General features: G+C 43.0%; 1 protein-coding gene across 1 annotated transcript in view; it reads left to right on the top strand.

Annotated features, from left to right (window-relative positions):
- The window catches only part of MED7 (mediator complex subunit 7), a 145810-nt gene that overhangs the window by 136655 nt on the left and 1775 nt on the right, over positions 1–7380 (top strand). The window contains exon 2 of the mRNA XM_079319964.1: positions 7320–7360. The gene's annotated coding sequence lies outside the window, so the exon portion shown is untranslated. The remainder of the gene's footprint in view (positions 1–7319; positions 7361–7380) is intronic.

Genomic DNA, 7380 nt, shown 5'->3' with positions numbered 1-7380 from the left:
CATTCCAGTGTAAATCATTTATTGGCGCTGAGCTGAATGCAGCATTAGGGTATAAGGCAGCTCTATATTGGTGATATATTTTTGGAATGTTTGCAAGCTCAAAAGAAGATACTAGATTTATTTTAAATACAGTTCATGAGGGAAAAAAATGTGAATTGCAAAAAGAAGTGAAGATTTGGTTTTGTTTTAGGGCAGTTCATGGACTGACTTGGGAACCTCAGAATGTACTGCTTATCCCTCCCAAAATAAGAAGTGGAATTTCCCTTCCTTGCTTCATATTTTTTAGGCAGTAGGCTTGAAGGATCATCAAATGTTCTTTAACAATTTTTCTTATATAGCACTTAATGTACAGATTTGTAGAGACTTTGCTTGAGACAATGCAGTACCATAGAACAGAAATGAGGACAAACTGAAGCGGTTGCAAATCTGATGCATATATATATGTATATATATGTATATATATATATATATATATATATATACACATTTTAAAAATGTATGTGGTGGCCTTGCTGAAGACAAGATGCAGCAATATTGTAACATTTGTCATGCTGAAGTCCAGTAAACCTGCACTTCATTTCTTGGCAGAGTGACGGAGTACCAAGGAACTTTTGTGGTGAGATGACACAAGTGTGTGATCTCCTAAAAAAGCATCACTGCTGTCGAGGGGGATTTCATACCTGTTTGTAGATTTGGATAAATGCTCAGGCTGAATTTCCCAACTCTTCTACAAGCCAGTCTGCCTCATGCAGCACATATGTACAAAATATGCAGAGTTTGATGTGAGTTTTTTGGAATTGAGCCCTGTGGAAGCAGCAGCTATTTGGATACATTCCAGACCTTGCACCTCCAAAATATAGGACCACTTTTGTGTGCTCATGAATTTCCTTGTGCTTGAGAATTTGCTGGTTTAAATGATGTTCTGAGATCCTTCCAAAAAATGTGCAGCAGAATGCCCTGATAACTTATAGATTTCACTTTTTCTGCAACATTGAATTACCCCCAAAAATGATTGGATTTTGATCAACAAATATTTCACTTGATCTGAGTTAATACAGTTGAGTTTATAATGGTGATTTTTAACGGCACTGCATTTTTAGCTAGTAATACTTGTTTGGGACTATAACTCTTTCTAGTTTTCTCTTCACACTAATTGTGGTATATAAAGAACTTGATAAAAAATCTCTGTAGCTTGGGCCAGAGTGGTTTGCAGCCTGCTGGCAGAGATGTACACGTTGTCTTATCAGAAAACAGAAAATAATTAGAAATACAAGGGTGTGACATTGCAGCTCTACAGAAGAAGGAGGAGAGTACAGGACAGCAGAGAGTTGAGAAGCCAGCACAGAAACCTCTGAGAGGAGAGGTGCTGGAGATGGAGGATGTGGGGGAAGAGAAGATTAACCAAGGTGGTGAGCAGTGGGGGGAGAGCTAAGAAATTCTTTGAACAGAGTGACTGGCTGCTTGATTTGCTCACGAGATAAGAGATGAGTTCTCAGAGGGACAGGGAGAGGGGAGCAATTTGATCAAATACACAGATAAGGGCCTTGGCAACTGCACTGCATTTGGGGTAAACATGGCATGATGTGACACCCTGTGTGACAAGAAGGGGCTGCCAGGGGCCAGGTAACACAGGGGAGGAGAGAAACAAGGAGAAAATCAGGGTATAGATTTGATACAGCACGTGCTGAAAGATGCACAAGAAAATACAAAAGTAACTGCAAGGAAATAATCACAGATTTTGGCTCAGTGTAAGAACTAGCAGGATTTAGCAGAGAGATCAGACAGTCTGAATTTTCCATGGTTTAAAGTGAAGGTGGGCCAGCTAAGAGACTGAACAGGGAAAATAAGAATGACCCTGAGGAAGGAAACAAGTCGACAGAGCCAGATTTGTTTAATCACGGGATTTGATATAAACATAGATTTCATATAAACATGGGTGTCGGTTTCAGTGAGAGCTACTAACCAGTTCTGTTTTGCAATATCTTTATCAGCTGATAACTCTGTTGAACTGGGGAAGAAACTGGCTGATGTATCTTTGTGTCACTCTTGCCTTAGATGTACCCCTTAATTTCTCTTTTTTTCACTTTGATTCCAAAGCCCTTGCGTAGCAAGCACACAAATACTTGAGTGTAGCAAGCCAAAACCAGAAAGGAATGCTAAGTCTAAAGAACATATAGCTAGGTTGACAAGTATAAACAAAAAACATATGGTTTAAGAACAGTATTTATATTTAATTGTACATTTAGGAGAGAGTAACCTGTTTAAGCGTATTTGAAATTCAAAGATCATTATTTCTTAACCAATTTTTAACTACCATTCTTCATTCCATTCACAACATAAATCATTTGTCATTATCCATCTGGGTGAATAAGGGTTATAACCCTTTTAAAGAAAGCTTCATCGAAGTGCTTCAGGACCCTTCTACAGTTGAGTAGGACATAAATAAATAAATAAGTAGAAATGCAGCACTTGCCTAGGACCAAATTGGCTGCAGAGCTGGAATATGTGAGGGTGTCTGCAGAGGTCTGGACAGAAACTACAAAGCCCTCCTGAAAGGGCTCCTGGGGGGCTGCAATATCCCTCTGACACAGGTACCTCATTTCTGGACCCTGACATTGTAGGATGATACAGTTTTACACTCAACGCTCCTTTCAAGAATTTTGGCAGCACTTTATATTGCAAGGTACAGAAATTCTGTACCCTCTGTAGATAAAATGAAATATAACTGTCCTGAATATCTTAAAACCACTGTAAGACTAAACTTCATGACCAGGAGTGTTGAATTTTGTAGGTATCCTACATCTTCTCTGTTTCAGTGCTTTTATAAAGCTTGCTACCAGGCACCCTTTGACACTCACATGCAGGAAAATCTGAAATATTTTAAATTATTTAGAGTGAAATTTCAGCTGCTCTAAATACTCCTCTGTGCTGGGCAAATTGAGGTTGCAGATAAAGTTCTTATCAACTGTAGCCTCAGTGGACTCTTTTATTTCTTACAATCACCTTTGTTCTTTCCTGTCTGCCTCTTGCAAACTGCTCTATTTCCTATTTTTAAAAAAAAGTCATTTTATGGATTGGATTTTTTCTTAGGGGTTTTACCCAGATTATGCAGTTCTCACTTTGATTACAGCAGACTGTGAAAATCTCCCCACCCTCACATCCTGCTCTGGTACCAAGGTTCATGTCCTGAAGGCGGCAGAGAAATTTATGAAGTTAAATATAGGTAGTTTTTGTTTCTGTAAAAAACACAAGAGTCCAGAAGGCTGCAGATTTCTTTTCACTCTCATAAATTGACCTATATCCTTCTATCATGTGCAGTATTTGGGTCAAGTTTACTGCTTGGGTGCCAGCTCTTCCTTTACACCAGCTGCTCAATATGATGATTATTACTCAACTTCTAAATTTCCATAATTCAACCCATTTTGCTACTTAGCTCAGAGTGTGAGAAACTCTTATTTAAGTTACTCAGCTGTCTTGCTTCTTTGGCAGTTAATTATCACCCCAATAAACACAGCTCCAGTAGACCCAAAGCACAAGACAGAACACTGCAGAAAAAGGGAAGAATTAGCCTGGTCTTTACGAGCCAGATGCATCCAACTTTCCTCGAAGTTTTACAAGTGCACCTTTGAATCCCCTCACACTGCTCCAGTGACCCAGGGAGCTGTAGAAGCAGAGCAAGATCCCCCTGTGAACTGTTTGGGAGCCCTGGGAAAGTGGATGCTTCGTTCTGAGCATCTGCTGGGAGGATGTTGTGAGTTATCCATCATTTGAGAAGTGAGGAACTCCCAGGACTGGCAATAACACAGAGAAGATGTTTTATACTGGAGAACTTGCACAGAGTTAGGACAGGCACTTCTGTGATGAAGGGACAATGAATCCTTTCCTCAGCTGCTCTCTCTTAGGCAAAAATGCAGAAAGGAAAACCTCATTTCATGGGGGTCGCACCCAAACTGGGATTTTGTTTATTAGTGCTTGGCTATCGGTTCCTGTCTGTTTCTGTCTCCCTCTGAGGACAAAGGTGGGAATTGCACTGCTGGAAAAATGTGCTGCAGATCCCAGGGTTTGCCCTGGCAGTACAAAACATTTGCCATACCCAGGTCACTGATGGCTGGACAGGAATTACTTGCAGATGCATTTTTTGGAGACGTGCTCATTTACATGTTTGAGTAAGCAGTTGCAGCAGGCATGTGAGCAAGAAAACACCCAGCATTAATATCTGGCTTAAAAATCAGGTTGGGGGGCTGATTCCAGAGACAATATAATGGCTACAAACATAGGAAAGAGTGCTGGGTGATTCTATCAAAACATGATTTTGAGCCCTGTAAGCTTCCTAATAATAGTGAGATACTCTTTTTATTACTAAATAAGCATGAAAGCTCTGTTTTGAGCTTTGAATCTGTTTGATAACAGGCTGTAGAGCAAGAAACAGTTCAGCTGTCAGGTGCACTGCACTCTGTTGTGCCCCAGTTTTCACATGATGGGAACGTTAAAGTCCTTTCCTGCATGAGCAGGTGTGCCAATAGGCTGCAGCTGATATTTTAGTCTGAGTCAGGAAGAAAAGGCTGCAGAGCACTGCACTGCAAATTCATTAACTCCCAAAGTCACAGCAGGAGACAGGGAGATGGGAATTAACCACAGCAGATGGAGACATAAAGCTTGGTTAAGTCTCCTTCACCCCCAACAGGCTCCTTTTCTCTCACCCTCCTCCCTGGTATATCCTGCAACAAAGCCTGTAACAATCACCAAAAAAGGAAACTCTTGAGCTCATTGCTTAATCAGACTATGAGATATAACCCTAACCTACATCCAACAAGAGACTGAAACTGAATTTGACTTTGGGGCTGTTTTTCAGACAACATGAGAAAAGCACACATTTATTTATTAATTTATTTAAGCGCAATAGCAGCAAGAAATGAAAGAAATCTGTTGTACCACAGAAGAAAGCAGCACTGTTCTAAGAGCATGCTTGAAAATGGGGTTTATATTTACTGTGCTTGTGAAATGTTTGGATTCCAGTTCTGCTAAAATAACAGCATACTGCCATGGCACACACTGTACACACTGCTGCTGAATTAACAGAACTGGAGTGCCTGCTACTGAAACATGCCAATTTGCATAAAATTAGTAATGAAGAAAATGAAAATAAACTTAACCAAGGCTGTAAAATAAGATGTTGAATCTTTGAGGCAGAGAATATCATGGTACTGCTTCACCATCTGCTGAAGGGGTGTCCCAGTTCATTCCCACAAGCTGGAGATGATGTGGGAATTGTGCTTCATTATCAGTTGTAGGCTTGTGCTGGAGAGTGCCCTTATTTCTGAAAAGAGCTGGAATGGAGCAGAAGGCAAACTGTAGAGTGCTATACTTGACATTCCCCATCATTCTCAGATTCTCATTTAGAAGCACTGTGAGGAAAAGTGTCAGCAGCTCCCCGTGGGCTGGGAAGGGTCAGCCATGTCCTTCTGAGAACCAGCCCTGCCACCAAGAACAAGAGTGACGTTACATGCCCTCTGTCTCGGCCACCATCGCACAGAAAATGAGTCAAGGAGATCACAGAGACTGAGCAAAACACAAGAGCTTGGCTCTCACTGCCTGCTCCTGTTTGAAGTCACAGCATTTTACATCCTTGCTGCACGGTTCACTGAGTGCAAGGCACTAGAGAGTCAAGCTCAGCTCCTGTAAAAAGAATGTGAAATCAAAGTCTGGAAAGTCCAATAAAACCAAAGGTATGTTGGTACCTCCTACTACACGTGTTATCTGGAGATGATGATTTTTATTCCTTGCCTGTCTTTCAGAGGATGATGTAACAAGATGATTTGAGACAAGATAAGAGCTTTCTGCCACAGAAATGGAGAGAACAATTCCCCACCCCACATCCCCAACCTCCTCCTTTCCTTCTGCACTCTCTTCTCTCCAAAAGCTCTGCTGGATGCTCACAGGACACACAGCACAGCATGTTAACTCACTAGAAAAGCTGAAAACTTAACAAAGAAAAAGCACAGTAATGTTTTTATGGGGTTATGATGGTGATGGCACAAGCAGTGACAAGAAAGGGCTGCACAGTCAGTGCAGGGGCTGGAGGAGCAGGGAGGGAAGAAAGGACAGAGGGATGAGGAAGCAGGAATAGGGGTGAAGGAATGAGATCTCCTTTTCCAAAGTGAAAACGTTTTAGTTGCAACATGGAACTGCATCTTTGCCTGAATTCAGCAAATTGCTTACAAATGAAAACAAATCAGCCTGTTTTGCAGCCACTGTAAATTGTGAAGTGTAGTACAATTTGGAATATGTAAGTATTCAACTAATTATAAATTATAAAACGTAGTTTAGTTCCGAATATATAAATATTCAGTTAATTGTAAATTTTAAAGTGTAGCTTAGTTTGGAATATATAAATATTCAGCTATTCCGTGCATCATTTCAGGCTTTCTCATCAAAACTAACGATTCTGGATCTTCTTTGCAGCCTTTTAGAAATAATTAACAGGACCCAAAGTAGTTATCATTCCGTTGAATTTTTTTTAGCAAATGATCTGGAAATGTGAATCTGTCAATGACAGATTTGTGTGCGGTGCTGGGTCCCTGTCACCAAAGCCATTGCTGCCATCTGCTGAGGGAGAGAGGGCGGCACAGAGTGTCGAAAAATCCTCCCTTATTGCCATTCCGGGGAGAAAATCCTGCAGGAGCCATGCCGGCAAGCCCAGCCCCACCTGACAGGGGAAAATCCTTAAATCCACGATGTTCATTTCAACTCCTCCTAGAAGAAAACGGAAAGAAAAGCAACGGAACGCAACCGTTTGTCGCAGTTGTGATCAGATTTAGTGTATTCTGCTGCAGGAACGCTGCAAACAGTTCCCAGCGGGACTTTAAAGGTATTTTCCAACGTAATAGAGTGTGTGATTTCTGTGATTTGTGTGATTCTGTGTCTCTCAGCACCGGGGTCGCCCTGACCCAGCCCCGTCCCCGCTGTCCCAGCGCAGCGGCAGCTTGTGGAGAGGGAGCCCCGCACCCTGCGGGGCCACAGAGACCTGAGGGGGTCACAGGACCCTGAGGGGTCAGAGAACCATGAGGGGCCACAGAACCATGAGGGGCCACAGAACCATGAGGAGTCACAGGACCCTGAGGGACCCCAGGGCCGCAGGACAGCGCAGCCCCTCCCACACCCCACCCCGCCATGACGGAGCCACGCCCCGCGCGTGGCCCCGCCCCCAAGCGAGCTGAGTGTATGAGAGCCTGACTGCTCTGCACAACAGCCAATCAGAGCGCGGCACCGCGAGGCCGTGAGCCAATGGGAAGCCAGGGGCGGGCCTGGCCGGGCGGAAGCGGCGGCGGCGCGGAGGGAGCGCGGCGGGCGGAGCGGGCAGGTGAGGGCGGGAGGGTCGGT

This window comes from Erithacus rubecula (genome assembly GCF_903797595.1).
Source record: "Erithacus rubecula genome assembly, chromosome: 16".
In the NCBI taxonomy this organism is placed as follows: Eukaryota; Metazoa; Chordata; class Aves; order Passeriformes; family Muscicapidae; genus Erithacus; species Erithacus rubecula.
The sequence above is the reverse complement of the archived record's forward strand: the minus strand, read 5'-3'. Positions and strand labels throughout refer to the sequence as shown.